We start from the raw sequence: 23,828 nt of genomic DNA, 5'->3' as shown, positions 1-23,828 counted from the left end.
GTAGAATTCTGTAGTATATACATTACCACATCTGTTTTATCCATTGATCTGTTGATGGGCACTTAAGTTGTTTCCATATATTGGCAGTTGTAAATAATGCTGCTATGAACATTGGAGTGCATGTATCTTTTTGAACTAGTATTTTTATTTTCTTTGGATATATACCCAGGAGTGGAATTGCTGGATCATATGGTAGTTCGATTTTTAGTTTTTTTGAAGAACTGCCACACTGACACTACCCAAGGCAATCTACAGATACAATGCAATCCTTATCAAGATACAAATGGCATTTTTCACTAAACTAGAACAAATAATTTAAATATTTATATGAAAACACAAAAGACCCCAAATACCCAAAACAATCTTGAGAAAGAAAAACAGAACTAGAGGTATAACCCTCCCTGAGTTCAATGTGTACTACAAAGCTATAGTAATCAAAAACTGTATGGTACTGGCTCAAAAGCAGAGACATAGATCAATGGAACAGAATAGATAGGACAGAATAAACCAACACAATTATGGTCAATTATTCTATGACAAAGGAAGCAAGAATATGTGATGGAGAAAAGACAGTCTCTTCAATAATTGGTGCTGGGAAAACTGAACACAATATAAAAGGATGAAATTAGAAAAATTTCTGACATCATATACAAAAATAAGCTCAAGTGATTTAAAGACCTAAATATAAGATTTGAAACCATAAAATTCCTAGAAGAAAACATAGGCAGACCATTCTTTGACATAAACTGTAGCAATATTTATTGGATCTTGCTCCTAAGGCAAAGGAAACAAAGGCAAAAAAAAAAAAAAGGACCTAATTAAACCTAAAAGCTTTTGCACAGCAAAGGAAACCATCAACAAATGAAAAGACAACCTACTGAATGTGAGAAAATATGTGTAAAGGATAAAAGGGGTTAATATCCAAAATATACAAACAGCTCATATAACACAATATCAAAAAAAACCCTAACAACCCAGTCAAAAAATGGACAGGATACCTAAATAGATATTTTTCCAAAGAAGGTATACAGCTAGCCAATAGGCACATGAAAAGATGTTCAACGTCACTAACCATCAGAAAACACAAATCAAAACCATAATGAGATATCACCTGACATGTGTCAAAATGGCTATTATCAGAAAGACCAGAAAATGTTGGTGAGGATGTGGAGAAAAGAGAGCCCTCGTACACTATTGATGGGAATGTAAATTGGTGTAGCCAAGATGCTCTTTTTTTTTTTTTTTTTTTGCGGTTCGCAGGCCTCTCACTGTTGTGGCCTCTCCCGTTGCGGCGCACAGGCTCCGGACGCGCAGGCTCAGCGGCCATGGCTCACGGGCCCAGCCGCTCCGCGGCATGTAGGATCTTCCCGGACCGGGGCACGCACCCGTGTCCCCTGCATTGGCAGGCGAACTCTCAACCAACCACTGTGCCACCAAGGAAGCCCCAAGATGCTCTTTTAATCTCCACTTTCTACACCTTTTATCTGTCCCTTGTGAATGAGAAATTTCTACAGTTGTAAAACAAATTCTCATATATTTCTTTGAAAATCTGCATCCTGGTCTGGCACCACATGTTGGAATTTCATATCCTTATACCTGGATGCTTCAGTTGAAACTTCCTGTTTACTATTCTGTTACAGAATGAAGAATGAATGTGCCTCTCTCTCAAATCATGGAACTAGTCACACACACAGGAAATGATTGTCTTTATTCTAACCAGGTGCCAGGGATTCACCAGCAGGAATCTGAGGAATCCTTATCAGTGGCTGCCCAGGTAAGTCAAAGAGATCAGTTTCACAGCCAGGCAGGATGTATTTGCAATGTGCATATGTCTTCCTCTACAAAACAATAGTATCTTATTCACTCCACCTCTGGTACAGAGCAACTCAAAAGCAGCCTGCAATAAATACAGCAATAAATACTGCAGAGCCTCAGGAGCGAATTTGGAGCAACACACATGCTTGCAGCTTTTCATAGGCAAGAAGCAGACTCTATTTTAGAGGAAAGATACTCATTTAAGAGAATTAAAATGGCCAGGGCTTCCCTGTGGCGCAGTGGTTGGGAGTCTGCCTGCCGATGCACGGGACACGGGTTTGTGCCCCAGTCTGGGAAGATCCCACATGTCGCAGAGAGGCTGGGCCCGTGAGTCATGGCCGCTGAGCCTGCGCGTCCGGAGCCTGTGCTCCGCAACTGGAGAGACCACAACAGTGAGAAGCCCGCATTAAAAAAAAAAAAAAAAAAGGCAAGAAAATCCTATAAGTCTAGAACACACATGCAATAAGGACATCTCAGAAGGAGAGCATGGGAAGGCTGAAATGACAATGGGGGTAACAACAGTAGCTTTGAATTTTTTACCTTATAATGTGTGTCAAAACCTGAAATCTCTTTCAGGATATTTTACCATACTTCATGCAACACTCTTTAGAGAAAAAATCAATCAATTTTAAGGTGTGAAAATACATCTTGTTTATCTAATTTTAGCAAGTACAACTGTAAGGTGGAAAAAGTTGACTACGTGGCAGAGCCTTCAAAGCCTTCTGAACAAATATGGAAATACTTTTGGAAGCAGAATATTAAAAGTATATTGTAAAAGTTCTTCTAATATAGATATTGTAATAGACAATTTTATTGTGAAAATTGCTTGAAAATATGAGGTTAACATAGAAACATGACAACTATTAGTAAAACCTGATTAACTTTTAACCTTACGAGATTTTTTTTTCCTTTTCTAATTTTTGTTCATTTAAGCCTTTCATTCTTTTACATTTTTTTAAGACATTTACATTTACAGTTTTTTAAGACAACAGTGTTAGGTCCTCATTAAAAACATTAATAGTAATAATGTCTTTAATAATAATAAAAACACTGGCTAGAAAGTAAACTGCTGCATAGAAAACTGGAACCCTTGCATGCTGTCACTAAGGGCTTATATGTTCATGTGATCTTTTTCTCTGTGGACATGACTTTGTCTTGATCTTTTACTCTTTGTTCTCCCACTGTCCCTGTATATGAATCATGTAACAACACTGTAACTCCAGTGACTAGGTCACACCAGAATCTTGGCTTTCCTACCTTTGGCCACACATTTCACAGCCACAAAAAGTAAACACTCAGTACTTCATTACCCAGAGAGAATTGAGTTTATGTATATACTTCTTTTCAGCAGACCACATGTTTCCTGGAACACAGAAACATTTGTTGAGTTAAAAAAAAAAGTAAATGCTGTGAGTCAAGCTTATTCAGTGTTTTACTGAGGACTATAGCCTGGGAGACAGCCTTTGAGACAGCTCTGAGAAACTGTTCCAAAGACATAATGGGGGAGATCAGTATACAAGTGATTTTGGTAAAGGTGGTACCGGCAACTAAACACAAATCTTGTAGAAGGTTGCTACTAGTCATGAGAAACAGATATCTTAGTTAATTGTTTTAGTGCTTTCCTAAGTTTGGGAAGATGCAAGAATCTAGTTCATTAAAAAATTTCTCCTAAAAATATCTAACTATCTGAAAACCTGTTCTGCCAGTTTTCTGAGAGCAGAGAGAGCCTCATTCCTGTTCCCTGCCTTGAGCTCCTTACAGGGTTTGTTAAAGGTCAGTGACTGCAGTGCTTAATGATTCAATGCTTGTACAGTGGGATGGTGAGTGACATTTTTACTTGGCACAGTGAAAACTTGAATAATAATTGCAAAACCTAACACTCTCTAGCCCTAAATCTTTTTTTCTTTTTCTTTTTTTTGCAGTACACAGGCCTCTCATCATTGTGGCCTCTCCCGTGGCAGAGCAACAGGCTCCAGACACGCAGGCTCAGAGGCCATGGCTCACGGGCCCAGCTGCTCCGCGGCATGCAGGATCCTCCCGGACCGGGGCACGAACCCCTGTCCCCTGCATCGGCAGGCGGAATCTCAACCACTGCGCCACCAGGGAAGCCCCTAAAGTCTTTTTTTTAATGGTCTACAATGGTAAAGAGATTTCAAAGCATAAGAACTACAAAAGAATAATAAGCATAGGAAAAATAGTTCAACTTTAGTCATTGTATTTGTTGAAAGGAAATTGAAAAAAATGTAAAGGAGCCCTTTTTTTGTTTCTGCTTGTGTTTTTCAACACTGAAAATTTTTTTAAAGATAAAATCCTCCCTGGGTGTTTTGGGAGAAATATAGGCAGGCTCATAGAAAACAGATGTGTAAATTAGTATCAACTTTTTTAAAAGCAGTTTACTACCATTCAACAAGAGCTTTACATCCTTATAGAAAACACACTATTGGTTCAAAAATACAAGAATATTTCCTGTGTAAATGACTAGAAATTCAGAGAATTACTTGGAACCAAAGATTATCATTACAAAGAAAAATTTCAATTATTTTTACTCTAAGCATTTTAAATGTTTCTTTTCTACAATAAAGTAGTATAAGCAATAAAAAAAGAGAAAGGTAAAAATTAATGAATAAAAAAGCCTAAATCTAAATGGAGAACATCAAGGAACCAAAGTTGATATGTTGAAAACACTCAAATCTCAGGCAAGATTGATGAAAAGAAATGATAAAGGAAGAGAGAAATAACACATATAAAGGATGCTATTAATACGATGTAAAATATTTAAAAAATAAGTTTATACATACAAGATTTCATGACATAAATCAGAAGATAGACAAAATGGACACATTCTAAGAAAAATATAAACTTCTAAAATTGACTTAATATTAATAGCATAACTTAAATTTTTATATGCTATTAAAGAAAATCAGCCATTCAAAAACTGTCCACTAAGTTACACTAAATTTTCAAAATAAATGCAAGTTACACAAACACTTTCTAAGACAAGAAAAAGAAAATATTCTACCACACATTTATAAGATTGGTTTAACTTGATACCAAAATTCGTTATAAACAGTATGAGAAAGGAAAATTACAGAGCATTCTCACTCATGTACATAAATGCAACAGTCTAACTTTGAAACTGTATAAAAATATACAATACAAATCATGATTACTTAACTATAAGATTAACTTAACTATATTAAGTTTAAGATTAAGATAAGATTAACTTACCTATATTAACAGATTAAAGAGGTTAGTCATACATAATTAGACGGAGTGTCTCCTAAGTGGAAACTGCAATTTCTTTACCACTTTTTAAAATAAAATTGATTGCTCTGGACTTGCTCACTCTTCTGGTTTCCTGAATTGGAACGTAGGCATAAAGTTGACCCAGAGGAAGAGGAATCCACACAATGGAAGAAACCTGGATTTTAAAACAGTCGCCTAAAGCCAACCTGTGGACCAGCCTCTTGTAATGCTCAACCATAATTGTAATGTTTTATTTTGGTCTCTTTGGGCAACTTAATATCTGCACTAATTAACAACGAGAAACAAGGGAAAATTTAGAAAAATAGGTAAAGTCTGACTGACACACTCTGTTTCTCCATTGCATACGATGGTACAGAGGAAGAGTACTGGAAGGAAATAAGCTTTGGAGGCAGGGACACCCTGGTTTAGATCCAAGGTCTACCACAAACTGTCTGATTTTGGGCATGTTTACCTCTGTGATCCTCAGTCTCTCCAGCAATAATGTAGTAAATGTCTCTACCCCAAAATGTGTAGGTCCTTTTTAGAAGATGCATAAAAAAGAGGAAATTGATGCTGCTCTTGGGGGTAAAATTAAAATTTGTGAAAACAATTTTTTGCGGAAGGATTGCCAGATAATACAGGACATCCAGGTAATTTGAATTTCAGATGAACAATGAATAATTTTTTTAAATAAAAGTATGCTTCAAATATTGCATGGTACAAACTTATACTAAAAAGTATGTATTGTTTGTCTGAAACAATGGTCTAAATAGACCATCATAATTTTGTTGTTTATTTGTTTTTGCTAAATATGGCAACTTTATCTAAAGAAGAAAATAAAGACGATTCCTTTGGATTGTCTAGAGCCACAACTGAGGAGACAACTGGCACTTGCAGCAGTGAAAGAAGTCAGTCTAACCAAACTGAAAAGAATGGACTCAAAACAGTGTTGGGAACAAAAATTTTGGTATAAGTGATGCACAGATTTGCAACTAGAAAGCTAGCACAAAAGTTTATGGAAGAATGAAAAACAAAGAAACAAACAAATGTTTGTTCCAGAATTCCTCTACCTGCTTCTGAACCCCCTTCCCATTTGACAGTTGAACAGGATGTGTACGGAGGAACGAATGGATGTTTTATTATTTTTTATTTCTTTCAGTCAAGCATCTCACCTATGTATTTCCAGTTTAGCCTGGAGGGAGGAGGTGGGGAGAGAATATACGTGACAACAAATGGAGATGACACTTTTTTCTCAAGGTTCTGAAAATTAAGATAAGGTGAAATGTGTAGTCTTAATGTCAGACATACAGTAAGGATTCAGTAACTAATACTGGTTCTATTCATCTCCTTCTCTGTTCCCTGATCTCCTTCCCCTTCCACCGTGAGACTGAAATGTCCTCAAGTTTTCCTGGATACTGGACTTCAATATCCCCACAGTCCTATTGAAATCAGACTCACCAGGAAGTGTCTAAGATTCTCTACCCTCCACACCTAATAGTATTGCCTCATTCTTTCATTCAGCAGACATTTGTTTAAATCTCATTATATATCATACACTTTGCAGTATATTGTAACCATGTAGTGAACAAAACAACTAGGCCATACTATTAAAAAGTGTGTCCCTCCAGCTGCCTTTTTAAGAATAACCTGAAGACTGTAAAACTTCAGATTTCTGAGGCACACACTGCAAAATTGACCCTAAAGAATAAAGGATGAGAAATATCAATTTAACAAATGATCCACAGTATTCTTACATACTCTAAAATTTGGGAACCTAATAATGTCTTATTATGTGTGTGCAGATCATGGTATTATATTACTTAACCCAAATGGAATTACAAATGGCAGTAAATCCAGTATCAGTGATAGGCTGATAGGGAGATATTTCAAGAGGATCCTACCTCAAGCCAAAACTCTTGTGTGTTTCATAGAGGGTAATATGTAAAGAACGGGCACACAGGGATTATATTCCTTAAACAATGTGTACGGCGTTGATTGAAGGGTTCATTCGAACGCTATGCCAAACTCGGTGTTCTGAAAAGGAATAGGAGTCCGAGTCTGGAAGTCTGCAAGAAAAGACGACTTCACCGAGAAGAGAATGTGCTGATCCTTCCCAACAAGATGCGGAGCTATGTAGATTTTCCAGTTTTTCACTGAATGCACTTTATAGACTGTAGATGAACAGTGGGCTAGGGGCAGAAAAACCTGCAACGATAACTTTCTAAACTTTCAATCGGAATTGACTAGATCTTTGTGCTTAAAGGCATAGTAGAAAAGCTAACCTCTTCAAACCCAGAGAGAGGCAGGACTCCTCTGCGGTGATACATGATATGCTGTCTCACGAGTTCAAAGAAATGAAATCTTTGACAACTGTTGCTTCTGACCAAAGACCATAACCCAAGCAGATGATTAATGTTGTGCCTTAAGTCCCAGTAATGTAACTTTAGGGTTCTATTCGGAGACCTGGTGTATCACTGTCTAGAAGTGCCACACTGACAACCAAAGACGCTATAAGCATTTTCACTCCACGTACAGCTCAGAGTCTTCCACAGACTCCAGATTCCCTTTAATATATCCTAGCACACAGCAGAGATGTTCTGGGGATGTGACAGTGTGCTGTCTCTTGGAAAGTTACTTTTTGGAGGGGGTCAGAGGCATTTCATCCTAAATCTGTCAGTGTAGCACTAGAGTTTTTTGGCTAACGTCCCACAGAAAGTGGTTCCATGCACTTCTAAAGGCAGTCACTGTGACACAACCATCACGTGGCAATCTACGAGGTGTCAAGCGCATTGGAAGGAATAAAATTTCAGGAGGACTCATCCATACGAATCTCAAGAAGAAAAGTTGACTCGTGTCTTACCACCAGAAAGGAGTTCTATGCACCATATTTGTTCTTGGAGCGTAAGATACATTCGAAGTGTGGATGCAGTTAACTATACAGGGGCAGTCATATGTTCGTTACTCCTATAGGAAACTTCAAGCCTGCCCAGAGGGCATTGTGTTCCAAAACAGTAGGGATTAAGGCCGTCCACACCACAGCAATGGCCTCTTTAGCCTGACGGAACATGGAAGCATTTGCAACAACTATAAACACTCGGTTTTCTGCAGGATTTTCAGCCAGGCTGTGGATATTTTTCACGCAATTTGGACAGGCGCTGAAAAGTAGGCGAGACCTGCAAACCTGCTTTTACTACCTGGCCATGTAAGCAGCTGTTAGGACTGTGTCCCAGGGCAAAATAGCTGAGCTGTGGAGGATATCAGATTCTATGAAGAGGCACGCTGTTCGAGAAGTAAATGTACGTGTTTCGCAGGAGCATGTTCTGTATCTCTTCTCTTTTAGCAGTGTTTGGGGCCCGCCGGTATGATCTACAACCTTCGAAGCAAGAGTCTTTCACGGAGGCTTTGGCAACGGGATAGCCATAGTAGGAGAAGGAAGCCATTGTTTCCTCCCTTCAAGCTGCAGCTCCTTTGTGTTTCATAGGAAGTAAGACGGAATGAACGGGGACACACGGAGTGTATTCTTTAACACATGTGTATAGCATTGAAGGAAGGGGTCATTTGAACGCTATGCCAAAGTCGGTGTTCTGAAAAGGGGTAGGAGTCCGAGCCAGGCAGGCTGCAAGAAAAGATTTCTTTACGAAGAGGAAACGTGCTGTTCCTAAACAACATGGTGCGGCAGGCTGTAGATTTTATGGTACTTCACTGAATGCACCTGAGAGACGGCGGCAGAGCAGGGGGCTAATGGCAGAGAGATCTTCAATAATACGATTCTAAATGATCATTGGGAGCTTACTGGATCTTGGTGTTCAAAGGCTTAGCAGAAAAGCTAACCTCTGAAAGCACGGGGAAAAGCTGGTCTCCTTCTCTGCACTTCTGCATGATATATGCTGTGTCACGAGCTCCTGGAAAGGAACTCTTCGGCAGCTGTTACCTCTGGACAAAGACATTGACCTAAGCGGCTGAGGAAGCTTGTGCCTCAAGTCCCCGAAAGGTAACACTCTCTCATGTCGCACTGAACGTGGTTCCATGTACTTTACATGCTCTCATTGTGTCGCTAACATAACGTGGCAATCAATCTGCCTGGTTTCAACGAGGTTCGACGGTCCAAATCCTCATGCGGCCTCATCCCGCACGAGCCTCCTAGGAGAAACGTTGCGTCTTGTTTCTTACCGTCAAAAGGAGTTCTGTGCACCGTGTTGGTGCCTGGAGCGTAAGATGCACTCGAAGTGTGGATGCAGTTAAGTATACCAGGGCAGACGTCTGTTCAAATGCCTCTCCTATAGGAACTATCATGACTGCCCAGAGAACCTGGTACTCCAAAAGAGTGGCAGTGAAGGCCGTTCACACCACAGCAATGGCCTCTTTCCCCTCGGAGAACTTGGAAGCGTGTGCTACACTCCCGTAAAACTCGGCGTTTGGCAGGACGTTCGGGAAGGTTGTGGCTATTGTCCACTCAAGTCGAACAGGCGCTGAAAGGCAGGCGAGACTTGCAAACAAGGAAGGACTCCTTTCCTACTCCTTGAAGGCAGCGGTTAGCACTGGGTTCCAAGGCAAAAAAATCTCAGCTGGGGAGGCCTTCGGTCTCCACGAAGTGGCATGCTTTTCGTTCAGTATACGTACGGGTTTTGCAGGAGCAAGTTCTGTGTCTCTTATTTCTCCTCCTTTAGCTGTGTTCGGCAGCCCTTGGTATGCCCTAGACCACTGAAAACAAGAGATTTTCACGGGGCTTTTGGGACGCGATATTTATAGGAGGATCACTACGGCCATTGTGTCCTACCATCAAGCCACAGCTCTTTTGTGCTTCATAGGGGGCGAGATATAACGAATGGGTACACAGGGATGATGTTCTTTAAGAGTTGTGTACGGCGTTGAGGGAAGGGTTCATTTGAACGCTCTGCCAAACTCAGTTTTCTGAAAAGGAATAGGAATTCCTTAGATCCCACATGCAGGGGAGCGGCTAGGCCCATGAGCCATGGACGCTGAGCCTTCGCTCCGCAAAGGGAGAGGCCACAGCAGTGAGAGGCCCACATACCGCAAAAAAAAAATAAAGTTTTAAAAAAGGAAAGGAAGGAAAGTAGGAAAAATTAAGGAAAAATAGAAAAAAATTTGAAAGAAGGAAAGAAAAGTAGAAAGGATTGGTAAAGCTAGTAAGGCCTAGAACATAAGATATTGAAAATATAACTATTCATCAAGGTAGGCTACTCAGAAAAAGAAGGGAAGTGTAAGTGATTATATCTGTAATCCAGAACGAGCCAGTTGTGTAAAAGCTATCTAAAAAGTCAGACCCCTTTATCTTTTATTAAATATAACAGTATTGTTTATCTCCTAGCTGAAGAATGAGTTAGGTTTTTTCCCCCCTCTGTATTTGAGTTGAGGGCAATACTACTTGCTCTATTCCTATGTCATAATTGTGAAGCTTTTCGTTTCATTACAACTAAGAATGCTAGGAAATGCTAGCTACAGTAGTACAGAAAACATGATGAGTGCTGATAGAAGCTTTGATCCTACTATGGCATGAATATACCGGTCTGTTCACTATCACTTGGTCACAAACCATACATAAAGTTTACTGTTTTCACAGTAAAAAGATTATGCTTTATAAAATGAGTCTGAGAAATTCAATGTAACATATAATATGAGTTTTAAATTTTGAAAATTCTCATGTAAATGAGGAAGTTGTGGGTCTAATAAAACTAAAATGCTTTTTTAAATTTTGCAGTTATATTAAAATCTAAGTGATTGGACCTCTTCAATTATCCAGAATTCCTCCTTCCTAATACCTGGACACCAAGGCCCATTAGAGTACATACTGTAGAATTCTGGTTAACTACATTTCACCTGAGGCACACACTCAGAATATGGTTTGTGTCATTTTTCTATAAATAACGGCTCTTTTGATTTAATCTAAATTTTTAGAAGGGGATCTTCCAGGTGTCACTAGAACTTTGATCCTTTTGAATGGCCAAAAGAGAGTGTCAGATTTTCAGACTCTGGAGGGTTACTTGTCTGTTTCAGCAAACCTGACATTTGATTCTTCCTTTGCTGAGTTTCATCCGTTAAAATATCTGTGGTTTGGGTAATTGGGAGCTGCTGTGTGAGCAATGATAAACATACCACTTCTTTAATCTTCTTCTGGCTGTTTCACCAGTGAAGTCTTGGCCTTCATTTAATGATCTGCCAGGTTTTCCTTGGGTATTTCCTCAAGTGCGCCTTATGCGGTGGTTCAATATATCTTTTGGGGGGAGAGATGGCAGATGTCACACGTAGTACCTTATAATGCGCACATTTTTCTTAAAACATTTTGGATTATTAAAAAGCAATATAAGTCCACCGTATGTAATTTGGGAAATGTGGAAAAATATAAAGAGGAGAATAAAAAGTTCTCATAAAAAGCAGTCAGATAACCACTAAACTTCTGGCACATTTTTTTAGTCTTCTCTGAAGGCCTGAGCTTTTTTATTGGAATTTGTCTCAGAGTCTTTCCCTCCCCACATCTGGGAGTTTTCCTGGGCTACTCAGGAACCAGTATCTCATGTCCCTTTGCCCTCATCTGTTTGTGATGCCCATATCCTTGCCACAGCTTCAGTTGCCCTTGTAAGTTTTCTGTGTCCCAGCACAATGAACCCCCCGCCACCATCGCTTGACCCCAGCTACGGGCACCATTCCTTCCTGGAAGCTATGAAGCCTGCACTTCTTCCCAGACTTCTCCCTTCATCTCCCAGATTCTGACTCTAAACAAGATTTGTTTGAGCTTTATGGAGAGTAGAAGGAAAATACATCAGGAAGCGTAACTATTACCCCTTCGCAGTCCAGATCTGTCTTTGAGTCCTTTAGAAGCGGATTCCCTCCTGCCCTCCTCATGTCTAGTGACAGTGGCCAACATCCCCAACACTGACAATCTTCCAGGCATATTCAGGCCCAGCATTTGGGCTAAATTAACTCCTAGCCAATGAGAAAAGATGAAATTTGCCTTCATCCTACTCTTAGCCACAGTTTCTAAATTCTCATAGCTGACCCTAGGATTGGACTTTTCCGAGGACCTCTGAGGATTGACCTTTTCTAAGGATATGTTTTTGGATTGTCCTCTTCCAAGGGCTTGTTGACATAACACCACCCCTGTCGACAGGCCTGGATTGTCCTTCCGTTGTCACATGATGGTGTGATTTCAGGAAATTTTCCAAAGTCTGAGGGAGATATTCACTAGACTCTGAACTTTGTATGTGGAAGGACTTTGTTTTGTTCTTTGCTCCGTATCCAGCATCTTTACTATGTCTGGCATACCTATTGGGCATTTAAATATTGTTTAACTGAATATTTTTAACAAAGAAAATATTAACATAAAAATAGAATTTATCTTTCATATTTCACTTAACGTTATATTGAGGGCATTTTCATATTTATGGCTCAAGCTCTAGATACAGGTTTATCTCGAAGCGAAAACCCTAGGTTCCCTTTACCCTACATCACACAGAAAGGGTTTAGTTATCGAACAGAAAATGAAACATCCTAGGGTTATCAATCCAGAGGTTTCATATAATCTATTTTTCTCTAAGTAAAGGCAAGGATAAATGTTATCCAACTGCAGGAAAATTTTCTGAACCAGCCTACGGAAGTTGTTTTTATTGCATGGAAAATGAGTTTTATGAGCAAATAGTAGCTCCTGTTAGAAATAAAACATGATTTACGTGTTGAAATATTGCAGCACTCTGAAAACCCAAGCAAAGGCATAGCAATGACATAATGAGAGTCTCATAAAAAGACAACGTAGTTTGGAAGTTTATCTTTAGGCCTCAAATAATATCATATTAAGTGAAATAGCTGCTTTAGGTTATACTTTATTTTTCTGAGAATTTTTCAAAAAATATAAAGCGATTAGAAAGTATCCTGAAACCCAGTAAGAATTCTTTTTTAAACATAATTCAAGGTTTCTCCACTTGCTTCCAGCTTAGAAAAGTAGCAGTTGTAGACATTTCTTTTCATACAGTTTAGGAGAGTAAGTAGAGCAACGTTTCTGGAATGACACATTTATACCAACAAGTATCAGGAGATAAGATGATATTGTGGGTTGGATCACACGACTACTGAACTACTTACTCTTCTGGGACCTTTCTACTCGATCTGATGTGTAGTGAACAGCTATTAAGGAAGGAGAGCGTCTTGTTCCTGTACAATAAGCAAATTCCCATCACCTCACTTTTTTACAAACATGCACCCTTAGTTTTATTAATGCCTTCTAGCTCCCAACTGGCCTCCTAAATTTAATAAATATACCTAAATTACTAACAGAGGTTTAGATTATTCGGTATTTATTCTTTTTGGTGTTCTCTGAGCTTCCTGGGTTTAGATTTGGTGTCTGACATTAATTTTGCGAAGTTCCTCACCATTATTATTCTGCTGAATTATTTTCTCCTGGTATTCTATATACACATACTAAACACATATACACATACTAACATACATATACACATACTAAACATTTTTATATTGTCTCACAATTCTTGTATACGCTGTTTTGTTCTTTTTTGTTATTTTTTTTCTCTGAATTTCAGTTTAGTAGATTTCTATCTCCGAGCTCACTGATTCTTTTCTCAGTCTTATGAAGTTTACTAATGAGTCCGGTAAGACATTTTTCATTTCTGTTACAATGTTTTTGATTTCTAGCATTTCCTTTTTGACTCTTAGACTCTCTCTGCTTACATCTATTTTTGCATGTTTTCCACTTTTTCCATTAGAGCCCTTACCAGAATAATCACAGTTATTTTTCATTTCTCTGACAATTTCAACTTCTATGTCATATCTGATTTGGTTCTGATGATTGTTTTGTTTCTTTACACTGTATTTGTCTTGCATTTTGTACGCCTTGTAATTTCATTGAAAGCTGGGCATTGTCTTCCTTATAATAGGCACTAAGGCCTTTAATGTACTGATTTTTAGTAATCTGGCAAGTAGTTGGGCTGTTTTTAATGTTTGCTCTAGTGATCAATGACAGAGGCTTCAAATTCCTCTAATGCTTTCATTTTTGTTCCGGCGCTTGACTTAGGGCTTCTCTAAGCACTCCACCTCAGAGAACATCTGTTTATTACAGCTTTGAGGTGTAATGTTCTGATATTATACTGGATCCTTCAGGTGTTATGGATAGGTATTGAGGAGTGGGGGAATTCTATAATCTCCAACTAAATCCCAGTGTGTAAATATGCCTGTGTCTTGGAGCTGTGACCGTCACAAATATTCTCCAGTTGTATAGATCTTCCATCTCTTTACAACTACCTTTATTCCCTGGCTGTAGCTTTCCTAAACTATTTTCTTGAAATACTTTCCTATCAGCTGCTTTCTTTCCTCTTGGCTAGGTGAGATAGGAAGTCTAGGGAGGGCTGGCATGGAAGATATGCCCTTTCTTCAGTGGAAATAGGTCTGGAACAGTCTTTTCCCCTGCCGTATAGTCCTGTGCTGTGGAGAAAGCTCTGAGCACATTTCACAATGACTGTTCTTTCTCCCCTCCTTTGAGAGCCATGAGGGGTCTTTCTTGGGTCTTCATTATAGGGATCTAGTGGGATCCTAGAATTATAGCCCATGAAAGTGTGGTGCCTCCCCAGGACAAGCCCCGGGTGTTTCTCACTCTTCTGCTAGTCCACACTTAGCCCCAAGGTCTGTGTCAAAATTATTATTTTAGTGTTTTACAAGCTAATGGATCTAAAAACTCTCCTCAAAGTAAGTAAATCTTGGCTGTGTCCCTGGATGAGTCTGTCTCTGCAGACATTGAGGTGGAGGTTTGTCCTTCAACTTCAGTTCTTTGGTCCAAAAAGGTTAGTTGATTTTCAGCTTGTCCAGCTTTTCCTTGTAAAGATGAGAGTAACAACTTCTAAGCACTTCACTTGTCTCAGCTGAAACCAGAAGTCATTGTTTGAATTTTTAAGCACAGCATATTCCACTGCATTGTGAGTCTCTTGAGGATAGACCTCGAGATAACATCATATTCACTTTTGTATCCATGGGATGAAACTAAGCATTACAGTGAATAATTGTATGGGTAACAGGATGGATATATGGACGTATAGATGGGTGAAGAAGTGAAGACTCATAAATTGCTAAAACCTGGTATGAATCAATGATGGAGAAAAAGTTTAAAGGAAATAAGAAGGAGATATAATTTTATTAATTAATTATATAAGATAAACCTAGGAAACAAATCCAGAATGAAGTGACAAGAATTAGAAGGGAGAGCACATTTAGGCAAATTGGAGATAAATTAAAGGACCTTTCTCTTCACCATGAGTCTAATATCCTTCCATGCCTAGTCTACACCAGGCTTTCTCAAAGCTTTCAGTGGAAACTGGTGGATGTCTTTTTCTTTTCACTCATGCTCTATGTAATAAGACTATTCATTTTATCTAAAATTCAATATAATGCAGCACAACTCAAATTAATGCAAATTAAAGCAAGACACCATTTATTCCATCAAATGAAGAATGAGGAAATAAATAGTAATGCCAAGTGGTTCACAAGTTTGCAGGGACACCAACACATTTACAACCTCCTGGTGAGAATTTAAATTGTATGCATTTCTGGAAATTAATTTTGTAGTATACAGAAACACTTTTAAAATGTGTGTAACTGAAAAAAAAAAGGATAAAAGGGTTTCTCTGATGGTGCAGTGGTTGAGAGTCCGCCTGCCGATGCAGGGGACACAGGTTCGTGCCCTGGTCCAGGAGGATCTCACATGCCACGGAGCGGCTAGGCCCTTGAGCCATGGCCGCTGAGCCTGCGCTCCACAACGGGAGAAGCCACAACAGTGAGAGGCCTGCGTACCGCAAAGCAAAAAATGTGTGTGACTTTTGACTTCATTACTTATTTCTAAGAATTTGTTCTATGAAATAATGTAGGATTCATTTATCTGTTTTTGCTAGTATACCTTTTAGTTGTTTGTAATACTCTGGAAAGTTAAGGCACTAATAAGAGAGCAGGCCAAAAAAATAAACAAACCAAAAAAAAAAATGTTCCAACTCACATAGAACTTAAATGTTTATTGGAAAAGATTAATACTAAATAAGTAAACATGTAAAATTATAAGTGGCAATGAGTGATACGCGTATAATGAAAGCAAAGTAAAATGGTATGTAGTGAGTAAATCCTGTTATTCTGTGTAGTCATGTTATAGTACCCTGATGTGGTAGATTTCACCAGACATCAACTGGGGGAGGAAAGGAGGATGTTCAGCTCTCTGGAGGAAGAGTGCTGAGTGTCTTAGGCAGAGAGAGCAGAAATTGCAAAGCTTCAAGGCATGAATATGTGTGATAAGTTTGAGGAAGAGTGTGGAGCTCTGTGTGCTAAGCAGGATAGGTGAAGGGGAGGAAGACAGAAGTAACTAGTGTCTAGATCATGTAGGATTTTTTTTTAAGGTCAAAGCAAGCACTTTGAACTCTATCTTGAGAAATAAAAAATTATTGGAGGATTTTAGTAAGAGTGACATGACCTGATTTACATTTTTAAATAATCACTGTGGAAAAGAGTAGGGCATGAATGGAAACTCATTGAAATGTTGTTGCAGTGATTCAGCCAAAAGATGATACCAGATTGGACTGACATGGTGATGGCAGAAGTGGGTATTAAATAGGTAGATTCTGAGCTCATCAGGCAGAATCATCAGAATGTTCTCCCAGACTGGATGTGATGAATGGGAGAAAGACAGGTATCAAATACTGAAAATTACAGGCCAATATCATCGATGAACACAGATGGAAAAATCTCCCTCACCTATTTCCTTCTCTGCCCACCTCCCCTCTGGCAATCACCTGTTTGTACTCTGTATCTGTAACTCTGTTTCTGTTTTGTTAAGTTTGTTCTCTTAGTCCATTGTGATGTCTTTGTCTGGTTTTGGTATCAGGATGATGCTTGCCTTGTAGGATGAGTTTTGAAGCATTTCTGCCTCTGAAATGTTTGGAAATAGTTTTAAAAGGATAAGGGTTAACTCTTCTCTACATGTTTGGTAGAATTCACCTTAAAGCTGTCTGGTCCGGAACTTTTGTTTTGGGGGAATTTTCGTTTGTTCATTTTGTTTTGTTTTGTTTTCCTGATTTAATTTCATTACTGGTAATTTGTTCATATGTTCTGTTTCTTCCTGATAAATCTTGGGAAATTTTACATTTTGAGGATGTTTTGTATTTTTGTGGTGTTGAGTGTAACTTCTTTTTCACCATTTCTGATTTTATCGATTCGGGCCCTCTTTTTTTCTTGAGTCTGCTAAAGGTTTATCAATTTTGTTTATCTTTTCAAAGAATCATTTATCTTTTCTATTGTTGTGCTCTATTTCATTTATTTCTTCTCTGATCTTTATGATTTTCTTCTACTAATGTAGGGGCTTTTTCTTTGTTTTTTTCTAGTTCTTTAGGTGTAAGGTTAGATTGTTTGAGATTTTTCTTGTTTCATGATGTAGGGTTGTATTACTATACACTTCCCTCTTATAACTGCTTTTGCTGTGTTCCATAGATATTGGATCATTTATTTCATTTATCTCCAGGTATTTTTATTTCTTCTTTGATTTCTTCAGTGATCCATTGGTTGTTAAATAGCATATTTTTTAGCATCCATGTTTGTGTTTTTTGCAGTTTTTCTCTTATAGCTGACGTCTACTCTCATAGTGTTATGGTCGCAAAAGATGCTTGATATGATTTCAATTTTCTTAAATTTACTGAGACTTGTTTGATGGCCTAGCATGTTATCTACCTTGGAGAATGTTCACTTCAATGTGCACTTGAAAAGAGTGTGTGTTCTGCTGCTTTTGGATGGAATGTTCTATATAGATCCATTAAGTCCTTTTATTCTAATGTGTCATTTTAGGCCTTATTGATTTTCTGTCTGGATTATCTGTCCATTGATGTGCGTGGGGTGTTAAAGTCCCCTAATTTTATTGTGTTCCTGTTAATTTCTCCTTTTCTGTCTGTTATTTGTTTTATGTATTTAGGGTCTCCTATGTTGGGTACATATATATTTCCAATTGTTACATCTTCGTGGATCACTTCCTTGATCATTATGTAACATACTTCTTTGTCTCTTGTTACAGTCTTTGTTTTAAAGACTATTTTGTCTGAAATAACTATTGCTACCCTAGCTTTCTTTTGGTACACATTTGCATTGGGTAACTTTTTCCATCCCTTCACTTTCTGTGTGTGTCTGAAGTGAGTTTAGATCTGAAGTGAGTTTGCTTGTAGGTAGCATATATATGCACACGTATTCATTCAGCCACTTTATGTCTTTTGATTGCAGCATTTAGTCCACTTACATTTAAAGTAATTATTGATATGTATGTTTTTATTGCCATTATGTTCATTGTTTTGATGTTGGGGGTGCCATTCCCTTCTGGCCTGCAGAATTTCTGCTAAAAATTCAGCTGATAGCCTTGCAGGAGTTCCCCTTGTGGGAGTTCCCTTGTATGTAACTTGTTGCTTTTCCCTTGCTACTTTTAATTATTCTCTCTTTATCTTTAATCTTTGCTATTTTAATTACAATGTGCTTAATGTGGTCCTCTTTGGCTTGATCCTGTTTGGGAGTCTCTGTGCTTCTGGACATGGATGTCTGTTTCCTTTTACAGGTTAGGGAAGTTTTCAGCTATTATGACTTTAAATCTGTTCTCTGCTCCTTTCTCTCTCTCTTCTCTGCCTTGAGACCCCTATAATGAGAATGTCAATATGCTAGATGTTGTCTCAGAGGTCTTTTAAACTGACCTCATTTCTATTTTTTTCTTTGTTCAGCTTGAATATTTGTCTTCCAGCTTGCTGATCTGTTCCTCCTTATTATCTATCTACTGTTGATTCCTTCTAGCGTATTTTGCATTGCAGTTATTGTATTCTTCATCTCTGGTTCTTCTTCATATTTTCTAACTCTGTTAAAAAGTTTTGATTTCTCACTCTATTCATTTAATCTTTTCTCAAGTTCTTTGAAAGTCTTTACAATCACTACCTTGAACTTTTTATGTGGTAGATTGTCTATTTCCACTTCACTTAGTTCTTCTGTGGTTTTACCTTGTTCCTTCATTTGGAACATATTCCTCTGTCACCTCATTTTGCCTAATTTATTATTTTTGTGTATTTGGTAGGTTGGTTACATTTCCCAACCTCAGAGAAGTCACGTTTTGTAGGACACATCCTGTGCATCCCAGCAATACACTCCTCTCTTATCACCAGCTCTATATGCTCTAGGGGGTGCCCCCCATTTGGCCTGCATGGGTCCTTCTGTTGTAATGGGCTGACTACTGTGGATTGTCTGGTGAGCATGGCTGGCACTGGTCTGGTTGGTTGCCAGGGCCTGCCTTGGGCACAGGCTGCCAGCCACTGGTTGGAGGGGAGAAGTCACAAGGCTGCTGGCTCTGGGGTCTCAGTTGTGTACCAGGGTTAGTGTTGGCCAACTGGTAGATGGAACCAGGTTCTAGAGTTGACAGTTGCATGGCTGGGTGTCCTGGATCTAGTGCTGATCTGCTTGAGGGTGGGGCCAGTTCCTGATACAGTTGGCTGTGGTGTTCAGGGTGTCCCAAAGCTGGTGTTTGCCCATTGGTGAGAGGGTCTGGATCCCAATACGGCTGGGGTTCCAAGATGTCTTGGAACTGGTCTTGGCCTGCTATTGACCACAGCCAGGACCCAAGGAATCTCAAGGCTGATGCCCTCCCACTGGTAGGTGAAATCAGATCCTTGGGATAGTGCCAGCCCACTAGTGGGTGAAGCTGGGTCCTGGGGTCTTGGACTGTAGGATGCTGGGGTCCTGGAGTTTTTTGGCCCACTTGTTGGTGGGGCTGGGCCCCATGGGGTCCTGGGTCTGGTGCCTACCCACTGTGAGTGATGGTGGTCCTAGGAATAGTGTCGGCTCACTGGTGGACAGAGCCAGTTCCCAAGGTCCCTGGCTTCAGGGCCTTGGGGGTCCCAGGGCTAGTGCTAGTGCATTGGTGTGAGGGGCCTGGTCCTGGGACCTCTGGTCAACATTGCTGGGTCACAGGGCAGTTGTGGAATTAGGAGGTCTTTTAAGGAAGCAAACCAGCTTGTTTGGTGGGGCTGTGTCTCTGCCTAGCTAGTTGCTTCGACTGAGTTGTCCCAGTTCTGGTGCAGACAGGCTGATGGGAGGGGTTGGGGCTGGTACTGATTAGCTAGAGGGAAGATTCTAAAATGGGGCTTACCAGCACCAGTGTCCATGTGTTAGAACAAGTTCCCCACAAAAAATGCCACCATTGTCTGTGTCCCCAGCGTGAGCTCTAGTGGCCTCCTGCCTCTCTCGAAGGCTCTCCAAGATCAGTAGGTGGGTCTGTCCCAGGCTCCTGTGAAATTACTGCTTCTGCCCTGGGCCTAGAGCATGTGAGATTTTGTGTGCACCCTTTAAGAATGATTCCCTATTTCCCACAGTCCTCTGGCTCTCCCAAAAGTAAGCCCCACTAGCCTTCAAAGCCAAATGCTCTGCGGGCTTGTCCTCCCGGTGCAGAACCCCTGCACTGGGGAGCCCAGTGTGGGGCTCAGACCACTAGCTCCTTGGGGAGAACCTCTGCAACTGTAATTATCATGCCATTTGTGAGTAGCCCACCCAGGGGTGTGGGTCTTGACTATACTGGGTCTCTGCCCCTCCTACCCATCTGTTGTTGTTCCTTCTTTATAGCTTTAGTTGTAGAAGATGTTTTCTGCTAGCCTTCCAGTTTTTTCTCATCGTTTCTCTGTAAATAATTGTGATTTGGGTGTGCGTATAGGAGGACATGAGCTCAGGGTCCTCCTACTCCTACCATCTTGCTCACTCCTCTAGAATTTCTTGATTTGAATTCTGGCAATAGAATCTTCTACTCTATATATTTTATTAGAAGAATGTTATGAAACCGTATGCTTTTTAGAGGCTAATTGATTTTAATCCTTTAAAAATATCTGGTGTTTATATATTCTGGCTTATTGTGCAAAAATAGAAAATAATTTTGTGGAAGTGTGTTAATCCTTTTATTAGCTCATCCATATTTTTTCTTCATGTTTCTGAACTTGCCTTATTGTTAGTATTATGCAATAATCATAGTTTCAATATTGAAAATGAAAATTGTTGATGGAAATTTGTGCTGATTTCAAAACAGCACAAAGAAAAATTATTTTAATATATCTCATTTTAATAAACTTACTTCCTCTAGTCTCCAAACTTTTTCTTTGCAAAAGAGTATCTTTGTTGATTAGATCCATGGGATATATTGTGTATTAGAATTCTAGACGTCACTTGTTTGCAGGTTAACTTGTTTGCAGGTTAACTTGTTTCCAGCACACACATAAACCAGTATATAAACACAGAGAGAAGAAAAGAAAACTGATAAGTACATGTACTTACGCAAACTGGAATTTTTTTGCTTTGAATGTTGTAACGATTATTTAAACAGTTGCTGACATCAGTCCTGATATCCCACACTATACATCCAGTTGAAGCAATGATTTCTGCAAAATAGAGATGAAAGGAAATTTTATCCTGTTTTGCTTAGAAATTTCATAATAACTGACTATTTCCATGATTCAAGGGTATAGCTCTGAAATTAGCTTTATACTTCATTATGGTTTAAATATCATTAAGGAATAGTGATTTTAAAAAAGTAGTACCATAAGCAGGTAATATCAGAAAACTATGTGGCTTATTCTTTGTGTGTGTGTGTGCATGTGTTAGTTTCTGCTTGATAACAAAGTGAATTGGCTATACATATACCTATATTCCCATATGTCCTCCCTCTTGCATCTCCCTCCCACTCTCTCTATCCCACCCCTTTAGGTGGACACAAAGCACCAAGCTGATCTCCCTGTGCTATGCAGCTGCTTCCCACTAGCTATCTATTTTACATTTGGTAGTATATGTATGTTCATTCCACTCTCTCACTTTGTCCCATCTTACCCTTCTCCCTCCCCGTGTCCTCAAGTCCATTCTCTACGTCTGCGTCTTTATTCCTGTCCTGCCCTTAGGTTCTTCAGACCTTTTTTTCTTTTAAGATTCCATATAGATATGTTAGCATACAGTATTTGTTTTTCTCTTTCTGACTTAACTCGTATGACAGACTCTAGGTCCATCCACCGCACTACAAATAACTCAATTTCATTTCTTTTTATGTCTGAGTAATATCCCATTGTATATATGTGCCACATCTTCTTTATCCATTCATCCGTTTTTGGACACTTAGGTTGCTTCCATGTCCTGGCTATTGTAAATAGAGCTGCAATGAACATTGTGGTACATGACTCTTTTTGAAGTATGGTTTTCTCAGGGTTGGTGGGAATGTAAACTGATACAGCCACTATGGAGAACAGTATGGAAGTGCCTTAAAAAACTAAAAATAGAACTACCATACGACCCAGCAATCCCACTATGTGGCTTATACTTTAGGAGTGACATTTGATTTTCAAACCAAATGATTCAGGGCATTCTGTCACATGGCATGACAACTAGCTTTTGAAAATATATAGAAAGAACCTACATCAATCCAGTTTTTATCTATTTGGAATAAGTATTACATTTGCTCTGTGCACACATCACTCTTAATTTACCGTAGGATTGAGTTTTAAGCAACTGAAATTCAAATCTGCTAATGTATTTCATATTGTACATTTAAATTTATTGTTTGTGTTATTGGGGCAGGCACAATGGCAAGACTATCTGAGGAAGAAAGAAAAAAATATCTATTTCCATTTGATACAAAAAGGCAAACTAGCTGAGACATGACCTAAAATTAGTGGTGATGTCTTGAATTAGTATAATTTACAAGCTTTAACTCTGCTCTTTCATTCCCAGACTGAAGTTAGTAGACAGACAAGGTTTTATTGTCATGCTCATGGGTCAAAGATGAGCAAAGCTGGGAATGGATCACCCTGCATTCTGCAGAAAAGGAGAGACTGTTTTTAAAGAACTTTACAACAAAGCAAGGGAATGAGTGCAAATGATAAACTAATTACATCACTACTAGGTATAGGCAGAAGATTATCAAGTTCAATATGCCTAAATAGATGATAGATGATAGATAATCTTTTAAATTACATGAATTAATATTAAATGTTAAATATTTTAATGACACATCCACATTCAAAATAGGATAGAAACATGGCATAATTGTAAATCTTAGAACCATACAATCTAAAAACCAAGGTTTTTAAAAACAAACAAAAGAAACACCAGAAAAGTCAGGGATAATTTAATTCCTGCTACAGTGTCTACCAAGGCATTAATTAGTTTATATTTGAACACCTCTAATAACAGAAAATACATTATTGTTCAAAGTGTTTACTTCCATTTCTGTGTTGGTTCCAAGCAGCAGTAAGTTCTTTATTACGTTGAATTGAAATTCAACTCCATGGAAGGATTTTAAAAATCATGGGTTAAAATAGGAAACTTGCAATATTGTGTTTAGAATTGCTCCAGTGAATGATTGAGATTCTAACCATCATTAGGAATATGAAGAAGCTTTGGGGCATGAGTTTGAGGCAAACAGAACTCTTACTTTAATTTCACTGGTATGCCGCAGTAAATGTGTCTCAATTTTTCAATCGTGATTTTTGTATTTACTGTAAACTTGCAGTTGTCTAATTTATCCTCCTTTGCTAACTGAAATTGAGTTCTGACATGATGATCCAGGTCACTTTCATGACTTTCATCCCATTAGGATAGGTGCCAAAGATTACTGAGCAACGGTTAGACAGTTTTGGATCTGTTTTATCACGACTAAGGAGCAAACTCTGAAAAACGGAGAAACTCGTACATTAAAATGTCCTAAAGCCTAGTTTGACTGTGAAAGTAAA

The 23,828-nt window shown here is 38.9% G+C and overlaps 1 pseudogene across 1 annotated transcript in view; it reads left to right on the top strand.

Moving 5' to 3' along the window:
- The first annotated feature begins 8,126 nt into the window (after positions 1 to 8,126).
- LOC309825667 (regulator of G-protein signaling 7-like) overlaps positions 8,127 to 23,828 on the top strand; it is a 100,670-nt pseudogene continuing 84,968 nt past the window's right edge. The window contains exons 1-2 of the transcript in view: positions 8,127 to 8,263; positions 9,241 to 9,462. The product of the transcript in view is annotated as a regulator of G-protein signaling 7-like (transcript). The remainder of the gene's footprint in view (positions 8,264 to 9,240; positions 9,463 to 23,828) is intronic.

This window comes from Grampus griseus, assembly GCF_964374135.1.
Source record: "Grampus griseus genome assembly, chromosome: 8".
Taxonomy (NCBI): domain Eukaryota; kingdom Metazoa; phylum Chordata; class Mammalia; order Artiodactyla; family Delphinidae; genus Grampus; species Grampus griseus.
Note: the sequence above shows the minus strand (reverse complement) of the source record. Positions and strands in the feature narration are given on the sequence as shown.